This window comes from Grampus griseus, assembly GCF_964374135.1.
Source record: "Grampus griseus genome assembly, chromosome: 1".
Taxonomy (NCBI): Eukaryota; Metazoa; Chordata; class Mammalia; order Artiodactyla; family Delphinidae; genus Grampus; species Grampus griseus.
In genome coordinates this window covers 150,620,058-150,642,053 of record NC_139017.1, presented here as the reverse complement: position 1 = coordinate 150,642,053, position 21,996 = coordinate 150,620,058, and the positions used below count along the sequence as shown (strand labels likewise).

Below are 21,996 nucleotides of genomic sequence, written 5' to 3'. Positions count from 1 at the left end.
TGGCACTGCCACTGTAGGATCCCAGGAACTGAAACTAAAAAGTGGCGTTTCTAGCCCTTGGCAAGGCTGAAGGAGAACCCTCCACACGCCACAGCCAGGGGAACAGGCGATGGAGACAGCGGCGGCAGGGACCGAGGCGGCGCGCCGCGGGGTCTTGTGGGAGACGCCGGGCTCTCTCTGCGCAGGCGCAGTACAGCCTCAGCGGGCTTGGCCCCGAGCCGGGAAACCAGAGACGCGGGACCCGGCTTGAGCCAGGTGAGTCCGGCGGCTCTTGGCAGCGGCAGGAGCTACTTCCGGCAAGACTGGGGTTCAGAGGGGCACTCAGGTTCAAAGGGAAGATAGATATCAGAGGGCCAGAGTAGGGGTGGGTTTGAGGGACTTGAAGCCCCAAGTCTGGGGCCCCGGGAGCGATGGTCCCCGAAAGAGTGTGTCACCCGCGATTTGGCTGTGGAGGGTCAGATCCTACCAGGTTCTCTAAAGCAGGCACAGTCACCGGCTCTGCTCACCGCAGACAGGAGCGTTCGTGGAACCCTCCTCCCCTCCGCCCCGTGGCTCCAGGATCCCCTTCTCCTTCAGACTCCAGCCTTGGCTTAGCCCCCTGTGCCCCGCTGCTCCCGGCTGTGGGCGCCCCCAGGTCGGGGCTACGATCGCAGCATATCGGCGGGGCGGGTCAGCCGCGTATCTCTCCCAGAGCAGTGTGTGCGGGCGCTTCCACCCTCTGATGTCTCGGGTTTCTCCTTCAAGTGTTTGGCCGCCGGCTTTGCTGTCCCGGTGGCCAGAGGTTCCTAGCCGGAGTTCCTCCGTATGTATCCTGGGAGACGCTTAGTGTAACTTTGAGCCCGGCTGGATTTCCGACTGTGGCACTCTTGCTGTTCTTGAGCCCACAGGAACAAGCCATGCTGGTAGGAAAGAAGACCGCAACTCTTCAGGCGGCTGGACCCCTGAGAGGATACACCTGTGACCTGAGGCTTCCTGCCAAAACTACTAGCCAAGACCAGGGTCTGGAGGAGGAAGTGGTTCTGGAGCTGCTGAGGCTGTGGACGTTCCTCAGCAAGGCTTGGGTCAGGTGACACCTTCAGAGAACAGGGAGAGACCGTGAACTTAGAACAGACTGTTCCCCATCTCTTGCCTGAGGTGGTGAACAGTCTGTAGTGTGGAGAGGAGAAGGCAACGGAGGGCAGGCTGGTTGAGGGAATGGTTCAGGCGAGGCTGGCCACTCTGGGGGCTGCAAGGCAGGCTTGTCTCATGGCTCCTTTCTTTTCCAGCTTTTCCTCCTTAACTCCTTGACCTTGCTGAGGAAGAAGAGATGACCGGTTCCCAGGTGAGATGCATATTTCCTTTCTCGGTCCCGGTATACATACTCTTGAAGAAAAGGAGAAGGAAACACATTTTGGATGTGCTGGATATGCTCAACATTGACTTTTTCTTTTGACACTCACAACAGTTGTGAGAAGTGGACATTATTTCCATTTTGCAGATGTAGCAGCTGGCTCAGTGAGGTTTAGAGACCTGTCAAGTTCACCAAGCTATGAAATGGTGGAGCCAGATTTGTCTTTAGGCCCATTGCCTATGCTGTACATGTTGTCAGTGGACAAGTCTTCTCATCCAGGGACTGAGCCTGAATTGTGCACACCTTGAGGGCTGGGCCTAATCTGTGAAATGAAGGACTCTGAAAGGAATGCACTTTCTTGCCTGGTGCCCTTCTTTAGGTTAGGTCTCTTCTCTCCCTAACATGTTGCTCATTCATTTATCTACTTTGTCATGGCTGCTCTGTGCTCATTTATTTGTAAGAGCAAAACAAACTGACTTAGATACAATTCTTACTTCAAAGTGTGTGGTTTCTTTGGGGGAGATTAATATGTACATGTATAAAATAGTGATTATTACTCACATATACAATGAGTAATATGAAAAGAAGCCACTCTTAAGTGTCACTTTGAAGACTGCACTCAGTGATAACAGTGCTAGAGGAGGGAAAAAAATCAGTGTGCACTGGGGTGATTGAGGAAGACTGAAGGAGGTGAGCTAGAGAAAATTTGAGTACTACAGGTTTCCTCCGCTATCTGAAAGTAGGGTGTTCCTAGGAAACCTTTCTGAAGCCAAAATGGTGGAAAGAAGCAATTACTTTAGGACACATCTTGCTAATGGACGCACAAAATAAATCGAGATAAAGCACAGATGCTCACAGACACAGTTCAAAGCTATGGAAACTTGATGCTGAGTGAAGTTCCTGGGGAAGAAGTTTGGCAGTGCCACTCTAGCAGCCCTGGGTATGTGCTGCCTCTGTAATGACTCTGCAAAACAAGTGTTGAATGATTTTTTTGATTTTTGTTTTTCTTCATGAAAGTGAAAATGCTTTTCAGATTTCTTTCTGTTAGCGAAAACAGGTGCTAATGTAGGTCTTAATGTAGGTCTTTCATGAAAGCGAAGTGGCAGATAGCAAGGATACCTGTATATGAACTTCCATACCTCTTTCAAGTCTTTACCGTTTTGTGTTGTTTATAATTGCCTTATGGCCTAGTTTATGATCAATTTTTACAGTGTTTCATGTGTGCTTGAGTAGAATGTATATTCTCTAAAGGTAAGTGGGTAGGTACCAACTTTTTTTTTTTTTTTTTTTTTTGCGATACGTGGGCCTCTCACTGTTGTGGCCTCTCCTGTTGCGGAGCACAGGCTCCGGACGCGCAGGCTCAGCGGCCATGGCTCACGGGCCCAGCCGCTCCGCGGCATGTGGGATCTTCCCAGACCAGGGCACGAACCCGTGTCCCCTGCATCGGCAGGCAGACTCTCAACCACTGTGTCACCAGGGAAGCCCCTCAACTTTTTTTTTTTAGACTTTCTGCTGGCACAATTCATTCTCATTTTAGAGAGGTTAGTCTTTATTCCATTAAGACCTTCAATTTATTGGATGTGGACAACCCACATTAAGGAGGGTAATCTGCTTTACTCAAAGTCCACCCATTTAAATGTTCATCTCATCTAAAAAACCCTCACAGGAACATCCAGAATAATGTTTGACCAAATATCTAGGCAATGTGGCCCAGCCAAGTTGACATATAAAATTAACCTTCATATCACCCTCTAACCTACTATATAGTATACTTATGTATTATGTTTCTTCCCTGTCACATACTGATAGAATGTAAGCTAGTTCCACCGGGGCAGTGTTTGTCTGTTTTATTCACTAATGTATCCCCAGAGTCAGGAACAATATCTGATGCATTGTAGGTACAATAAATATCTATTGAATAAATCTTTATCATCCTTATCCTCCTTACCTTCATCCAATGTCAGATGGTTACTTTTGGAAAAAACAAAACTTAAACCCCCACCTATTACTCCTCATATGTAGTGCTCTTTCCATATCCATAACGGAACACTTATCTTCAGAAATATCTTGAAGCCTCAGGATTCTCCCAAATAAAGTGAGTGTATTTATTCATTGACCAGGGTTTGTGTTCTTTAAAATCCAAGGATGGCCCTTGGGCTGGGCTATGGGTGTTCTTTTTCTTCTACCAGAGAGGGTCTGAGGGCTTTTCGTCAGCATGGTAAAGGAGCATCTCAACTTTCTTGTTACCAACAGAAATCTGGTGCTAAGCAGCCTAGGTCATAGATAATGTTGATTGGAAATTACTAAACAGCATTTTCCCCTAATTTTTATTTTATTTATTTTTTAATTTATTTTTTTTTTTTTTGCCGTACGCGGGTCTCTTACTGCTGTGGCCTCTCCCGCTGCAGAGCACAGGCTCCAGACGCGCAGGGTCAGCGGCCATGGCTCATGGGCCCAGCCGCTCCGCTGCATGTGGGATCTTCCCGGACCGGGTCATGAACCTGTGTCCCCTGCATCGGCAGGCGGACTCTCAACCACTGCGCCACCAGAGAAGCCCATCCCCTAATTTTTAATACTTCTATACAATTTTTAAAACTGTCTATAGGTGTCCATAAGATCTGACTTGTTTAAAATTTTTGTATCTTTATTGATTTATTTTTGTTTGCTTAACCCATCAAGAATTGAGAAAAAAAGTGTGTGGAATCTCTTTGAGTAGTAGATATGTCAATTTCTCTCTGTAGTACTTCCATTTTAAAAAAAATATATTACTTTGAGGATGTTTTATGAGGTACATACAAGTTGAGTTGTTATATCTTCATGGAGAATTAAAGTTTTTATCCCTATGTAGTGACCTTTTATATCACTTTGTGTCTAGAAATCTATTTTGTTCAACATTAGTATAGCTATTCCTGCTTTCTTTTGTTTATTATTTACCTGGTTTACCTTTTTCCATTATTTCAACCTTTTCAGGGCCTTATGCTTTAGGTATGTCTCTCATTAACTGCTTATAGCTGAATTCTGTCTCCTCCCCCCTCAATCTGATAATCAGCACCTTTTTAACTAGCAAGTTTAGTCTGTTTGCATTTAGTGTAGTTATTGATATATTTGATGTGTTTGTACTGTCTTGCACTTTAATTTTATTTGTCCATTTTTCCTGTATTTTCCCCTCCTTTCTTTTTTTTGTTTGTTTTTTAAGTGGAGAGGGTTTTTTTCTTTTTTTTCTTTTTCCTCTTTACATGTTTGAAATTTATAACTTATATACATTCGTTTGGTGGTTACCCTTGAAATTTTATCGTGCATACTTGCAAGCCTAGGTTTAAACAATATGTTAACCTCTTTCAGAATAATGCAAGGACTTAGGAACTACTGATCACATCCCCCATTGACTTAAAAGCTATTGTTTTCTGCATTTTATTTATTTTTTATTTTTTCGGACTTGCTGAGCAGCTTGCAGGATCTTAGTTCCCCGACCAGGGATCGAACCTGTGCCCCCTGCATTGGAAGTGCAGAGCCCTAACCACTGGACCGCCAGGGAAGTCCCTGTTTTTTGCATTTTAATTCTGTCCTCTTAATAAATTAGATATTATAGAATTATTATTTTATACAGACAATGTTTGTTTGGATTTACATATATGTTTATCATTTATTTGCTTGCCATTCTTTCTTCTGTCTCAGGCTTTCCTTCTGGGATCACTTTTCTTTTTCCTGAAATACATTCTTCCTAGAAGTTCCTTTTTAATGCATCTTTAGACATTCCATTTGTTATTTTTTTCACAACTACATGTTATTTTCAGATAATTTCTTTGCTTTATCATCTTATAATTGCATCTTTTATTTTTTCAAATAATTCATGTATTGCTGTTCTGGTTCTGTATCTGATAGTTTAAATATCTGTAGTTGTTGGTAGTGTAAATCTGTTTTATGCTCACTCTCCCCTTTGATGAGTTTAATTATGAGCTCATTGATTGATCTTTATTTGAGTCCTATGGGAAATTTTTCTCCAGGGGAAATATGCTTCTGTTTCTGCCAGAGCTTAGAGGATGGTACTAACATGGGATGGTCCCAGTTCCTCAGAGGTCCCAGGTCAGGCTAAGCTTCCCACCCTGCAGCTGGCATAAGGTTCCATATACCACAGCAGCGCTGCTATTGGCATCTCTGCAGGGCAGCCCGTCCTTTCCAACTGCCTGCCACTCTGCTCTCAGCTCACTGGGTTGTTTTGTCTTATTTTAACTTTTCAGTTGTGGGGAAAGGAGTAGTCCTTTTTCTTTGTTTCCGGTTAGGTGAAATTCCTTATTTTTGTGACATGATATTATTGACCTGTAAATCTTATAAATATTTGTAGCATCTGGTTTACTATTTTTCAACTTAACTAGTAATCCAAGAAATGTTATAATATAATGAAATGGCATTTTTGCCACCTATCAAATTGTCAGAGATGTGTTTTTTAAAAATACTTACTGGCAAAACCAGGACACTCAAATACTTTTAAACTAAATGTCATCTTGCTACAAACTTTTTGGAGGGCTTTGGAAATATGTGTCAGAAGTCTTTACCTAACAAACCTAACAAAAGTCTTTTAGCTAACAATTCTACTTTTAGGAATTTACCCTGAGAAAAAGAGTGGATAAGTGCATATAATTTAAATACAGTGATATAACTTGCAGTATCATTATGATAATGAAAAGTGGTAAGTAACTTTAGTGTCCAATATAGGGACATTTTGTTGTTGTTGGTTTTTGTTTGTTTATTTGTTTGTTTTTTGCGGTACGCGGGCCTCTCACTGTTGTGGCCTCTCCCGTTGCGGAGCACAGGCTCCGGACGCGCAGGCTCAGCGGCCATGGCTCACGGGCCCAGCCACTACGCGGCATGTGGGATCTTCCCGGACCGGGGCACGAACCCGTATCCCCTGCATCGGCAGGCGGACTCTCAACCACTGCGCCACTAGGGAAGCCCCTGTTGTTTTGTTTTTAATATTTATTTATTTATTTGGCTGTGTTGGATCTTAGTTGCGGCACACGGGATCTTTCGTTGCAATGCGTGGGCTCTTTGCTGTGACGTGCGGGCTCCTCTCTAGTTGTGGCATGCAGGTTTTCTCTTTAGTTGTGGCTCTCTAATTGAGGCCCACGAGCTCAGTAGTTGTGACACATGGGCTTAGTTGCTTCTCTGACTAGGGATCGAACCCGCATCCCCTGCATTGGAAGGCAGATTCTTTACCACTGGGCCACCAGGGAAGTCCTGGGAGATTGTTAAATTATGATATAACCATGAGAAGAGCCACTATATAGCCATTAACAAGGTATAGAAGAATATTTACTAATAGGGGAAAATGTTCATGATATTTTAATTGAAAAATGTTTTAAAAAGTTGTAAAGAATATCCCCAAGTTTTAAAACTTACATATATATGCCAAAATGTAAATAGTAGTTATTTGGGGGCAATATGATTATATATTTTGTATTTTTTTTGTAGTTTTCTCTTATCTTCCATAATAGCACTTTTGTTATCAGAAAAAAATAGCAAATGAAATGTGATTCTCATTGCGAGAGTGGGAGGGAGGGGGTTATTTGAAATGTGTGTTGTTTTATCATCAAGTTTTCTTTCCATAGATGAAGGTTAATTATGTCAGTACATACCCTAGGAAAAAGTTATAATTTAAGTGTCTAGCCTAGACATACAAGCCAGCACTTCGTCAAACTAGTGGGCTAGATTAGAGACTCAAAGTTGCCACTGCATTTTTTATATTATATAAAAAGAGTATGCACTGTTTAGAAAAAATCCTCAGCCAAGTGGATAAATAGTACAGCCATATTGCAGACATTTTACAAACAAGGAATATGAGGAAGAACCAAAAAATGTATTTCTTTACATGAGATCAAATAGATCATAGGCTTAGAGGTTTCATTTATATCAGCAGCTAATTTATGTGTGCCTGTACTACTTACTCACCGTGTGTAGGATCATTATAGATGTGAGACGTTGCAACACTACAAGTGATTTTTCAGCACAATCTGTAGTGATACAGCCTTAAATACACTTGATATTGCTTCTTTAATAGCTGAAATAAAACCTGGGGTTGGGCATTAAAAACTGTGGTTTTAGGCATTTATAATGACACATTTCTACTGTATTTAAGAATAAATTTTTAAAAATGACAAAATTTAATTGATGTGATCATTCATTATTCATATCTGGTTAAATTTGTAAAACAGACTCCTTTACAAATATTTTCAATCTCCCAATATTTAAGACCAAGTCAAAATATTATCATTGCATATTGATAATCTGTTATTCTCATCTGGGTTTATGTTTTGTCTGTTTATTTCACTACCTAGACCAATGTCCTTTAAAAGTGTTTTTAGGGACTTCCCTGGTGGTCCAGTGATTAAGAACCCATGCTTCCAGTGCAGGGGGCGCGGGTTCAATCCCTGGCTGGGGAACTGAGATCCCGCATGCCGCGTGGTGCAGCCAAAAAAAAAAAAGTGTTTTTAAATTAGAATTTGATTTATTTTATTAAATGCTGTTTTGCCATCCTGTGAGATGGTCATATGGATTTTCCTTTTTTACTTGTTATGATTATGTATGTTAATAGATTTTCTAATGCCAGCTGTTATCAGGCTAAATTCTTAGGGTCAAATAAACAAAACATTAGCAGTGTCTCTTTATTCAAGACCAACTTGAATATTTCACCTTTACAGCCAGTTCCCAAAAGCTTCTCATAATTAAGAATTGAAAATTAGTACTACAGTGTGAACATGCCTAATTACTGGGAATTTATTTTCATCAACTTTGTTTCTGAAGTTGCTGTATTTCTAGACTTAGAAATTTTCTGTTACTTGACTGCATTGCAGTGAATGCTCTCTCTAGGAAATAAGTTTGTGATGATTGAGAAACGGAATTAAGACAGTGGATAGATATCCAGAACATAAGTCTTAAGTGTGCCTTTGAGTCACATAATATATAGTCTTAGAAAATAAGTTACAGTTATTGTAGACTAAGCATTAATGATGTTGATGTTTGAATTTCAATACTGACAGATCACTAGTAAACTATTTCAAAGCTTTATAAAAGACATTGAATTTCATTCTTAGAGTTTTCCCACAATACAACTTAATCTTTCTTCTTAGAACCATAATAAATACAAATAACCACACTAAAAGATCTATCACATCCTCATTCATATTAGACTTTTTTTTAAGTTGAGGTATAGTTGAATTACAATATTGTATTAGTTTTAGGTGTACAACATAGTGATTCAAAATTTTTATAGATTATATTCCATTTAAAGTTATAAAATATTGGGTATATCCCTGTGCTGTACAATATATCCTTGTAGCTTATTTATTTTATTCATAGTAGTTTGCGCCTCTTACTCCCCTACCCCTATTTTGCTCCTACCCCCTTCCCTCTCCCTGCTGGTAACTACTAGTTGATTCTCTATATCTGTGAGTCTGTTTCTGTTTTGTTATATTCATTCATTTGCTTTTGTTTGTGTTTTTTTTTTTCAGATTCCACATATAAGTGGTAACATACAGTACTTGTCTTTCTCTGTTTGACTATTTCACTAAGCGTAATACCCTCTAGGTCCATCCATGTTGTTGCAAATGGCAAAATTGCATTCTTTTTTATGGCCGAGTAATATTCCATTTTGTGTGTGTGTGTGTGTGTGTGTGTGTGTGTGTGTGTCTGTGTGACATCTTCTTTAGCCATTCATCTGTTGATGGATACTTGGGTTGCTTCCATATCTTGGCTATTGTAAATAGTGCTGCTATAAACATTGGGGAGCATGTATCTTTTCAAATTAGTGTTTTCCTTTTCTTTGGATATATATTCCCAGGAGTGGGATTGCTGGATCATATGGTAGTTTTATTTTTAGTTTTTTGAGGAACCACTGTTTTCCACAGTGGCTGTACCCATATTAGACTTCTTTACAGTGCAGTGATTGGAAAGGAAAGCACTAGCTTTTAAGTAATCTCATAAAATCATTTTCAGTTCATAGGACACCTTCCTGTCTATTCCCAAAACTGCCAATTCTTATCAAGGGCATTTTAATACCTAGCCACTGTTCAGGTGTGGATGCAGCTATATTTACACTTGGTGGTTAGTCTTTAAGATAGTCTAAGAATCTACAAGCTTGCTTGAAAATAGAAATGATATCTTCCTAATTAAATGTTTAAAGGTGCTGGGCTTCCAAAAAGAATGATAGATCAAAGAATCCTTGGATTTGTTTAATAATAAAGGTATCAGTTAGCCTGGCTAATTAGCCAGCGTCAGATGAACTTTATGTTGAAATATAACTTTGAAATGAAATGGAATAGAACTTGGCTTTGTAGATAAATAAGTATATAAAGAATATGGACATTTCCAAGTACGTATCTAAAACATACATAACACTGTGGGTCTGTATATGTTGGTGGAGAGTGAGGGAACAGGAGTAGTTAAGGCTGAAATGCAAGTTTTGGGCAACTGGGTGAAAGGTGATAGTCTTCACTGAGATAAGGAACAGAGGAGATGGAGCCTCTGTGTTTCTGTGTGTGTTTGTGTGTGCAGAGGGGAGTTAGAAGACAGTTTGAAGCACCTGTCGGACATCCAATTAAAGAAGTCTAGAAGGTAGATATCAAGGTCTGAGACAGATCCAGGTGAAAGATACAAATTTATGAGTTGTCACCATGTATATGGTCATTAAAGTCATGGGCTTGGTTGAGATCATCCAGCTGATACGTGAGAAGAGAAGAAAACGAAGATAACCAGAGAAGAATCTTGAGGAACACAAATATTAATATTTAAGGAATGGGCACAAAAAGAGGAGCCAGAGTAGAGATCATGTTGCAGGAAGGCAGGATGGTATAGACCAATTAGGAGGCAGAGGTGAGGTCATGGTGGCTCAGAATAAAGTGGGGGCAGTGGAGGTAAAAGAGAGATTTTAAAAGATTTAGTGGGCTTCCCTGGTGGCGCAGTGGTTGAGAGTTTGCCTGCCGATGCTGGGGACACGGGTTCGTGCCCCGGTCTGGGAAGATCCCTTATGCCGCGGAGCAGCTGGGCCCGTGAGCCATGGCCGCTGAGCCTGCGCGTCCGGAGCCTGTGCTCCGCAACGGGAGAGGCCACAACAGTGAGAGGCCCGCGAACTGCAAAAAAAAAAAAAAAAAAAAAGATTTAGTGACGGATCATGTGAGGGATGGGAGAGAGGAAGTCAAGGATGACCTCTTTTTTTCTGACCTAAACATCTGGGTGGTTGGAGGTGGGGTTTCCTGAGTTAGAGAGCACTGGGAGAGAAGCAGTTTTGGAAAGGAAGATAAAGTCAGAACTGAGCATGTTGATTTAGATGTCTTGGAAGACATCCAAATAGATATTTCTTTCACTTGGTAGAAATTGATTGATTACCTACTGTAGATCAGGCACTATGCTTCACGCTGGATGTTCACCAAGGAGATATTTGGGTCTGGAACTCTAGGTATAGCTTGAGGTCTTGGCTGCCAAAGTACATTTGAGAGTTGTCAGCATTCAGTTGGCATTTGAAGCTATCAGAATATATGAGATCACATAGGGAGAGTGAGAAGAAGGCCTAGGATCCAACCCAGGAAACCCGCACATTGACCTGGAGAGAAGGAAATTGAGAAAGATTGACCAGAGTGTTAGGAGAGTTAGGATACTATGATATCCAGACTCTCGGAGGAGTTTTGAGGAACACCATGTGGTCAACAGGGCCAAATAATGCCAAGGAGTCAAGCATAAAAAGGATTGAAAACTTTCCATTGGGTTTATCAGCAGGGAAGTCATTAGTTATCTTATGAGGATGAATTTCTAGAATAGGAAATGCTGGATCAAAAGATATGTTTGATAAATACTGCCAAATTGTTCTCCAAAAAAGTTCATACCAATTTATACTCCTTCCAACAGTATATGGGGGTATGTGTGTTCTCATACTGTCACTGGTAGTGGGTATTATAAGTCTTAATCTTTGCCCCAAGGATAGGGGAAAATAATGCCTCGTTATCTGAATACCCATTTCTTTGATAATTTGTGAGGCAGCATGTCTTTTTATGTGTTTATTGGTAATTTTTTTTTCTTCTTGAAATTACTCACTCAGATTATTTACCATTTGTCCATTTTTACCGGGAGCATTTTATTTTTTTTTAATTGATTTTTAAGAGCTCCTCATATTATTAGGGTTGGTGAGCCTCTGCAAAAGATATACATATCTTTAAAATTTTTTTATTGTTCTTTAAATTATTCTTACAGCTTAGGACAAAATTCTGAAGTCCCCTTTATACTGTCTACCTTTCTCAGTGTTGCCAAGTTTGTACCCTTTGTACCACGGAAGCTGGTGTAGATGTTTGCTCACTGAAGAGGAATTACTGGTCATTGGTGTCTTAAGAACACGTTACGTTCAAGGATGTGGCCGTGGACTTCACCGAGGAGGAGTGGGGGCAGCTGGACTCCGCACAGAGGGCCCTGTACAAAGAGGTGATGCTGGAGATCTATGGCAACCTGGTCTTAGTGGGTGAGGACAACTGCTCTTTGGAGAATTTTTGTTCCCTTGGTTGTTTAAAGCTGTGAGCTCTTAAAGTGTTTAACTAGGTGAGGGCTTGAGATTCAAATATCAGAGTGTCCAAATCACTATTGAAGAAAGAAAAATGTTGCTACTAAGTAAAAACTTGAGTTCCCCCTCCGCCATTTATATTTCTTTTTTTTTTTTTGAGGTGAAGTTCACATAAAATTAACGATTTGAAAGTGTACAATTCAGTGGCACTTAGTACATCACAATGTTGTGTAACTAACTCCTCTATCAAGTTCCAGAACATTTTCATCACCCTAAAAGAAAACCCCATACCCATTAAGCAGTCACTCCCCATGCCCCCCTCCCTGTAATTACTTATTTAATTAGAAAGGTATTAAAACAAAATATATTGCATATAAAGTAAAAAGTATCTTTCAGACTATTTTCTATTTATATTACATATAAGCAGACAGAAAATATATAAGCTCACAGATACATATTTGTTTTGTTTCTATTTGTGTATTTATCTGTTTATGTTATAAAAATTAGTTCTGCAACTTTCCTTTTAGTTAGTAACATATGTTAGATATCTTTACATGTCAAAATATTTAGACCTATCTCAGTCTTTTAACTGGCTATATCATATTCCATTGTATGATATATTGATATACTGAAATTAATTTTTTTTTAATTTATTTATTTTTGTCTGAGTTGGGTCTTTGTTGCTGCACGTGGGCTTTCTCTAGTGAGCAGGGGCTACTCTTTGTTGCAGTGCACGGGCTTCTCATTGCGGTGGCTTCTCTTGTTGCGGAGCACAGGCTCTAGGCACGCGGGCTTCAGTAGTTGTGGCATGCGGGCTCAGTATTTGTGGCTCATGGGCTCTAGAGCGCAGGCTCAGTAGTTGTGGCGCATGGGCTTAGTTGCTCCGCGGCATTTGGGATCTCCCGGACCAGGGCTTGAACCTGTGTCCCCTGCGTTGGCAGGCGAATTCTTAAGCACTATACCACCAGGGAAGTCCCTTTCATAGTAGTTTGACTGAGTAGAGACCTTTAGATTCAAAATCATTTTCCCTGAGAATGTTCTAGCCATTGTATCTTTGTTTTTAAGCCTCGGATACTGCTGAGTCTGATCTGATTCATTCGTTTAGTAATTTTCTCTGTCTTATTTTATCTTATTTTTGTTTGTTTAACCTGTTTTTCTCGTCCCTCCCTTCTTTGGAATTTAGGAGTTTTACCAAGATGTGCCTAGCTAGGCAGTCCTCCCCGCCACCCCCCAACCCCGTAATTATATTTGCCTGTCATTGAGCCCATTCATCTCTGAAGCCTTCAGCTCATGGGGAGTTTTCCCTTGATATTTCATGAGATTTTGTTGAGGGAAAAAGAGGAAAAGCTTTAATTTATTCATTTCTACTTTTTATATTCCATGTCTTCCCTTTTCACGAGTTTTTATTTTGACAAATTTTGGACATCTTTGTCCCTCCTTTTTTTCCTTTCTTTTGTCCTTGTAGGGGAATCATTGGTTTAGGTTTAGCTTGCTTGCTGATAGTCTTTTTTCCCTCAAGACTCTGAAAATATTGTACTGTTGTCTTTGGTCAGTCTCAGTCTCTTTTCAAAGGAGTAACTTGTTTTGCTTTTTTAATGTTTTGTATGCTTATGTTTTCTTGATCCTTGAAATTCATAAATTTCATCCTGGTAGGTGTATATGTTAGTTTGTCTTTTTTTTTTTAGCACTCCTAAGTGGTCCTGGGAAAATAGTTTCAATCTAAGAGAATCAAGTTCTCTTTCAGACTAAGTACATTCTCATTATTTATTATTATTATTATTATTATTTCATATCCTTTCTTCTCTCCTTCTGAATCTCTTATACATGTAATATATAGGAGCTTCGAGATCATAATTCCATTTTTAAAATCCTTTCCTCTGAGTCCTAGTAGAACTCTTCAAGTTGATCTTTTTTCTTTTTAAAGAACTTGTATTTATTTATTTATTAAAATTTTATTTAGTTTTGTCTGCATTGGATCTTCATTGCTACACACAGGCATTCTCTAGTTGTGGTGAGCAAGGGCTACTCTTTCTTGCAGTGTAGGCTTCTCATTGCAGTGGCTTCTCTTGTTGCAGAGCACGGACTCTAGATTCGCGGGCTTCAGTAGTTGCAGCACGCGGGCTCAGTAGTTGCAGTGCACAGGCTCTGGGGCACGCAGGCTTCAGTAGTTGTGCAGCGTGGGCTCAGTAGTTGCAGGCTCTAGAGTGCAGGATCAGTAGTTGTGGTGTACCGGCTTAGTTGCTCTGCAGCATGTGGGATCTTCCCAGACCAGGGCTTGAACCCGTGTCCCCTGCATTGGCAGGTGGATTCTTAACCACTGTGCCACCAGGAAGTCCCATCTTCAAGTTGATCTTTTAATCCACTAACATAGTTTCTTACATTCTCCAGTCTGATATTCTATTGCTTACAACCTCCCTTGAGGTCTTTTAACTTGACGGTCATATTTTTTCATCATTGTAAACATTTTCTCATTCTTAAATCATCCCCTTTCCCACACAGGAAAGAAACTTTATGACTGTGCCGAGTGTGGCAAGAGCTTCAGTCAGAGCACAGACCTTCACATCCACCAGAGAGTCCACACGAGAAAGAAACCTTTCGTGTGTGATACATGTGGCAAAGCCTTCAGTTATAACAGGAATCTTCACGTGCATCAGAGGGTCCACACAGGAGAGAAACCTTTTAAGTGCGAGGAGTGTGGCAAGGGCTTCCATCAGAGCCCCAACCTTCGCATCCACTGGAGAGTCCACGCTGGAGCAAAACCGTACAAATGTGAGAAGTGTTGTGAGAGCTTCAGACAGAACGTAGACCTCCAAGAGCATCAGAGGGTCCACACAAGGGAAACCATTTCAATGGTGAAACCCTTAAAGCACAAGCTTCCGTGCTCATCAGAAAGTCCACACAGGAGAGAAACCTGTAGGTGTGAGGAGTGTGGAAAGGATTTAGATCACAGTGAATCTTCACATTCTCCAGAGAATGAAACTGCAGATGTGATGGGTGTGTGATAAGGGTTTCTTCAGTTAGAGCTTAGATCTTCGAGTTTATCTAAGAATTAATACAGGAGAAAACCCATTTATATGTGCTAAGTGTAGTAAGGGCTTTGGAAAGAGCACTAACCTTGAGTTCCATAAGTCCCCACAGGAGAGCAATGTTACAAATGTGCAAGTGTGGTAAAGGGTTTCTTGAGAGCACAGAGCTTCTCTGCAGAGCGTCTACTCAGGGGAGAAACCATTGATTTCAGTGTCTGTGGTTGGGGCTTCCGTTACAGCACAAACCTTCATGCACATCAGAGTCCATGCGCGGTAGAGACCCTGTGTGCGTGAGAAGCGAGTCAGGCCTTCACATCCATTTGACTCCACGTGGGAGAAAACCATGCAGGTGTAGGTATGTGCATATCTCCCCCTTCCCCAGAGAGCCTGTTTCTACCACGATTCTGGCAGCTCCAAGAGAGGGCAGCTGCGTGTGCTTTGCTCGCCGTTGTGTCCCCAGCTCCTGGCACAGTGCCTGGCAGGAGTAGCCACCGAGTAAATATTTGTTGAATGAGAATCCATGTGGGAGGGAACCCCTGTTTGTGTGATAGTGGCGTAAGGACTTCAAGGTCAACATGTTGAAGCCTTTTTAGAAAGTGTGTTCACAGTCAGATCATGGGTTTTGTCATGAGTTAATCCCTGCAGGAGAGAAATCCTGTGAACCTGATGATTATACTAATGGACTTAGAGAAAAATTATCAAATTATTAAATCAGTGTAGTAAATTTAAAAATACATGTCTTCAGCATAAGAATCCACACCCCCAAAACTGTATCAGCTGTGAAAATACTTTAGTCAAAACTCATACATTAAAATGTGTATCTATTCAGGAAAAAAAAATCCTGTGTACACCCTAATGAAGTCATGTGTCAGGCTCTGGACTGACCACCTCCGCGTAAGGGGGACTCCACCAGAATCTGGTAGCAGTAGCTCTTCTTTTGTTTTATATTTCATCTCAAAGAGGTTTATGTTAGACATAACCAATGAGTTATCCAGGGCCAAGGATTAACAAGGCCTTCCTTTTGGGAGAGACGCCCCTTACCTGGCAAAGTGCCCTTCTAGGCTGGAAGCCTCCTGGCCCTGATTGAATGTCTCCCTGCCCATCATGTCATCAGGCTGCTGGGAGCTTTGCACCATGGATTGTAGAAATTCCCAGGTGAGGCATGTTCAGGGTAAGTGTCTATAGAAGAGATAGCTAAAAAAAAGGGGGCTGGGTCAGGGTTTACAGAGGGGAGTTAGAGGAGAGGAAAGCAAGTCTGAAATGGTAGGGAATAATTAGAAGAAATAGGAAAAGAACAGTGCCTGGGAGGTAGTTGGGAGGGGTCATAGGGGTGGGAAGCCCCAAGGCTTCTCCTAAGTCTCCAGCAAGTGTCTCAACCTCCAGTACAGGGCTCTCCTTGGAGATCTATGCTAACCAGAGTGTGGTCTGTAGTGGGTAGAGATGGACCCCAGTAGCATCAGGGCCAGTTGGGGCCAGAGGTGGAAGAGCTGCTGTGAGGGCCCTTGGAAGGCAACTCTATGCCCCATCACTTCCCCACGTGGCCCAAGTCAGGCGGGACCATTATCCCTCCAATAGAAGGAAGGATCATATATGCAGGCAATAATAAGCTTGACCCCCTTCAGGAGGCATAAATTAACTAGAGAACAGCCTGGGGGTCTGGCAATGAAAAGGGAAGACCTGGACCAGTGGAGGTTATGAAAAGGTCAGTGACCCAGTGTCATCTCTAAATCTGGGTAGGGAACAGAGAAAGTTGGTCAACATTTCCACTGAGTCCTTCACCTAAGAGCAATGTATTTTTCTGCATCCCCACTAAACAGCCATTTGGGGGTTAGAAAGGCTTTGGGGCTCTTTAGGAGGACTGCCAGTTGAGCTGTCCAGGGACCACTGGCCTAAGTTGGGAAAGGGGATGGTATCCCTGAGGACTGTGATGGCACCCAAATACCACTGAATGCAGGTTATGTTAATAAAATTCTCACAACACTGAGGTTTTATATTAGTGTCTTTTCCTTCTTCCTCTTTCTTTTTCCTCTCTGTCTCTTCCCTTTTATTTTCTTTCTCTCTGTTTTTAGATTTAAAAAATATTTGAAGTACAAAATATTTCAGACATACAGAAAAGTTCAGAAAATGTAACAGCTATTTTCTCAACTGAGATTAAGTAGATGTTAAATTTTTTGCCATAAGAGCTTCAGGGTTTTTTTTTTTTTTGGTATGGAAAAAAAAAAAAGCAACAGATACAACTAAAGCCTCATGCTCTATTCTCTCAATTCTGCTCAGAGGTAACCATTATGCTTTAGTTACTATGTGTTGTTCCTCTGTATGTTTTTGGTTTTTTTATTACCCGTATGTCCATGGTATCTTAAATTTTTACATAGATAACATCATCTTGTATGTTATCTTTTTGCAATTTGCTTGATTCACCAAACATTACAGTTTTGATTTTTTTTTTTTTTTTTTTTTTTTTTTTTTTTTTTTGCGGTACACGGGCCTCTCATTGTCGTGGCCTCTGCTGTTGCGGAGCACAGGCTCCGGACACGCAGGCTCAGCAGCGGCCATGGCTCACGGGCCCAGCCGCTCTGCGGCATGTGGAATCCTCCCGGACTGGGGCACGAACCCCCGTCCCCTGCATCGGCAGGTGGACTCTCAACCACTGCGCCACCAGGGAAGCCCTGATATTTTTTTTATGCTAATGTTTTAGAACAAAGTCATGGATTTTAACTTCTATCGTGTTCTAAGCTATCAGACAGGTATTCTTTTCAATAGATTATTTGTATATCCCTGTGCCAGTAACACATTTTTGAGTAATATAGCTTTATAGTAACTGTCTTAGCTATTTAAAACCCTTTATTTTTTCATATAAATTGTAGGATCAGCTTGCTAAAATTTTTGAAAAAATCTGTTGGATTGGGATTTTGGGAGTTTTGTTTCATTTTCTCTCATTTTGTTCTTTCCATTGGATTATGTTTTCTTCTCCCTTTATTTACCTCTACAAGATTAGTATTTACATTTTATCTCCTTTTGTTTTATGTTAACTTACATAACTGTTAAATTAAGCCCCTCCTTAACAAGATAGAACAGAACACTAACTCTACTCCTCCTCTCATGTTACATGTTATTGTTGTATCAATACATGGTTTTAACTTCATCATTTTTTTTGGGGGGGGGGGTTTGCGGTACGCAGACCTCTCACTGTTGTGGCCTCTCCTGTTGCGGAGCACAGGCTCCGGACGCGCAGGCTCAGCGGCCATGGCTCACGGGCCTGGCCGCTCTGCAGCATGTGGGATCTTCCCGGACCAGGGTACGAACCCGTGTCCCCTGCATTGGCAGGCGGACTCTCAACCACTGCACCACCAGGGAAGCCCTCATCACGTTTTTAACACACCGCAGATTTATCACTATTATTATATGTTGTAAATAGCCAACCCAAGTTTCAATTAACCGGAACATTTACCAGTTTCTTACCACTGGTTCTTGCATTTCCTCCTTCCTTCTGAGTTCCATTTCCTCAGCCTCCCAGAGCAGTTGCAGCTTGTATCGTGGTTAAAAGCACCAGCTCTGCAGTCAGCCTGCCTGGGTTTGATATCTGGCTCTCTAGATCTCTAGCTATGTGACCCTGGGCAGAGTACTTAATTTCTTTGTGCTTCAATTTCTCCATCTGTAAAAGAGAGATGATAGTATTATTTACTTCATGGGGTTGTTATTAGGATCAAATGAATTAATATTTGTAGAATGATTAAAATAGTGCCAGGCACATACTAAGTCTTGTAAAAGTATTTCTTTTGTAAATAAAATAAATGAATCCTTCAGTAGTTTTTCAGCAGATATGTCTGAGAGTAGTAAATTCTTTGTTTCTCCCTTACTTGTGAATTATAGCATAGCTGGATATAGAATTCTAAATTGGAATTTAATTTTTCTCAGTAATTCCTTAACCTCTAGTGCTGCTATTAAAAGTCTGTTATTAGTCTAATTATTGTTTCTTTTGAGACAGCCTGACTTTTCTCTCTGGTTAGTTTTAAAATTAGGATTTGCAAAATCCTGAAAAGCAGAAGCATGTTCTGCCATTTTACTAAATGTATATAGGAGTGGGTTTACTTGTATTTTCCCTAATCAAGACAGTAGCATGTAAAATAGCTTTTACATGCTATTTTCTCTTTTGCTAATTTTTCATTCTTTATTATATCCTTCTACTTCTATTGGGTGTATCTTTTTTTTTTCCTAGCGTCTTGAGTTACATGGTTAGAGTTTATTTTTAGCCTTTCTTGTTTTCTAATAAATGCATTTCAGTGCATTTATTAGAAATTAAATTTCCCTTGAATACTTTGGCAGCATCCCTTGCAGTATGCAATTTGGCAGTATGTATCAAAAGGCTTTAAAATGTTTATGCCAGTTGACTGAGATATTTTACATCTAAGAATCTATGTTAAGGGAATAATCAAATAAATTATGTGTAAAAGGTATACATTAGCATGTGTTATTTCTACTTTTTTTTTTTTTTTTTTTTTTTTTGTGATACGTGGGCCTCTCACTGTTGTGGCCTCTCCCATTGCGGAGCACAGGCTCCAGACATGCAGGCTCAGCGGCCATGGCTCACGGGCCTAACTGCTCCGTGGCATGTGGGATCTTCCCAGACCGGGGTACGAACCCGTGTCCCCCACATCGGCAGGCGGACTCTTAACAACTGCACCACCAAGGAAGCCCTACATTTTTTAAAAGAAGGAAAGGATTACTTCACAATCCAGAGGATGTCATAATGTATCATAGTATATCTCTATGATGCAGTATTCTCCAACAAGAAAAGTGATGTTTTTGAATCATTTTTAATGACTTAGGAAAATTTGCATAATATAGCAGATATAAAGACACATACATAGAGGAAAAAACTGGAAAGAAATATACTAATATATTAATAGTGTCAATGGATGATTTTTATTTTCTATTTTATGTTTTTCAGGATTTTGCAAGCAGTCTAATGCTTCCCAATCCCTGTTGACAACAGCATTAACTCTTCTAATTACAAAATGATACGTGCCTATTGTAAAATATGAAAACATTATGAAACAAAAGTAAGTGTAACTGGTTTAATCATGGAGTGTCAACTCAGTGGGGTATATAAGATCATGAAATGGTTCTTTTTCCCCCCAGGCTCTGCCTTCATCCATTCTGTTGAATCCCCATGAATGAATGAATGAATGAATGAGTGAGTACTGAGTGGGAAAGAGACACTGAGGGAGGGCTTTAGGAAAGGAAGGCTTTTCCTCACCAGTTCCCTGAGGAAGAATACAAACTGTATAAAAGATTACAACTGGTGAAAATATTTCCAGTCCATATCACAGACAAAGAGATTCATCTGCCTATTTATCAAGAGCTCTTAGAAATCAAGAAGAAAAAGCACAGGGACTTCCCTGGTGGTACAGTGGTTAAGAATCCGCCTGCCAATGCAGGGGACACGGGTTTGAGCCCTGGTCCAGGAAGATCCCATATGCTGCGGAGCAACTAAGCCCGTGCGCCACAACTACTGATCCTGCGCTCTAGAGCCTGCAGGCCACAACTACTGAAGCCCGTGTACCTAGAGCCCGTGCTCCGCCACAAGAGAAGCCACCGCAATGAGAAGCCCGCGCACCGCAACGAAGAGTAGTCCCCACTCGCCACAACTAGAGAAAGCCCGCATGCAGCAACAAAGACCCAACGCAGCCAAAAATAAATTAATTAAGAAGAAAAAGCACACAAAAAAATGTGAAGAGACTGTTCAGACATAATACAAGTGACCCTTAAATGTATGGAAGGATGACAGACTTTTCTCATAATATGAGAAATGCATATCAAAACCATGCTGAGATACCATTTCTCACCTATGAGATTAGCAAAAAATTGAAAATTAAAAAAAAAACTTGTTAATGAGGCATACAGAAGTAGGCATTTTCATACATTGCCGTGGGGCTTGCAAAATAGAACAACTCCTATGGAGAAGAATTTGACAATATCTACCGACACTGTAGATACATTTGCCTTTTGATCCAGATATTCTATTTCTGAGACTCTATCCCACAGATACACTTGTACATGTGCTTTGCAAATATCTGGCATTGTTTCCAATAGTAAAAAGTAGAAAACAACACAAATGTTCACCAACAGAGAACTGGTTTAATAAACTATATCCACACAGTGGAATGGTATGCAGCTGTAATAAAAAATAAGGAAAATTGTTGAAATGGAAATACCTCCAAGATATATTATTAAATGAAAAATGCAAGGTGAAGAACAATGTGTGTATATAAATATATATTTTATAGAAATATATATATAATGAATTTTATGTAAGGAGGAGAATGAGACTATATATCCATATTTGCTTATATTTGCATAATGTCACACTGGAAGGATAAACAAGGGACTAATAAAATAATTGGGGGGATAGGAGTGAGGGTGAGGATTTTCTGTACTTTTTTTCTTTTTGTATTCTTAATGTAGTTTTTTAAAATATTTATTTTTGGTTGCATTGGGTCTTCGTTGCTGCATGTGGGCTTTCTCTAGTTGCAACAAGTGGAGGCTACTCTTCATTGCGGTGCACGGGCTTCTTATTGTGGTGGCTTCTCTTGTTGTAGAGCCAGGCTCTAGGTGTGCAGGCTTCAGTAGTTGTGGCACGCAGGCTCAGTAGTTGTGGCACATGTGCTTAGTTGTTCCGCGGCATGTGGGATCTTCCCAGACCAGGGCTTGACCCCATGTTCCCTGCATTGACAAGTGGATTCTTAACCACTGCACAACCAGGGAAGCCCCTTAATGTAGTTTTGATCTGAACATTCTACCTATTTTTAAAATAATGCTGAATGAGATCCAATGTCGTTTTGGCATTTATTGATATCATAATATTGGTTTCTCTATTAATTATTTTATGATTAATTATCTTAATAAAATGTTTTCTGTGTAATTTTTGCATCTATAGATTTGTCTGATTTCCTTTTTTTTTTTTTTTTTTTTTGGCCTATTTTAATCAGGATTTGTTACTATGGTTCTGGAGTCTCTAAAGTGGGTAATTCACTAAATAACCTAGAAAAAGAAGAGCAAAATAAACTCAAAACAAGCAGAAGGGGATAATAAAGATAAGAGCA

At 40.6% G+C, this 21,996-nt stretch overlaps 1 long non-coding RNA gene across 1 annotated transcript; it reads left to right on the top strand.

The window, feature by feature from the left end:
- The first annotated feature begins 143 nt into the window (after positions 1-143).
- On the top strand, positions 144-19,998 carry LOC309832754. Its single transcript, XR_014297710.1, has 3 exons — positions 144-255; positions 1,266-1,321; positions 19,842-19,998. It is a non-coding gene; the product is annotated as an uncharacterized lncRNA (long non-coding RNA).
- The last annotated feature ends 1,998 nt before the right edge of the window (positions 19,999-21,996 follow it).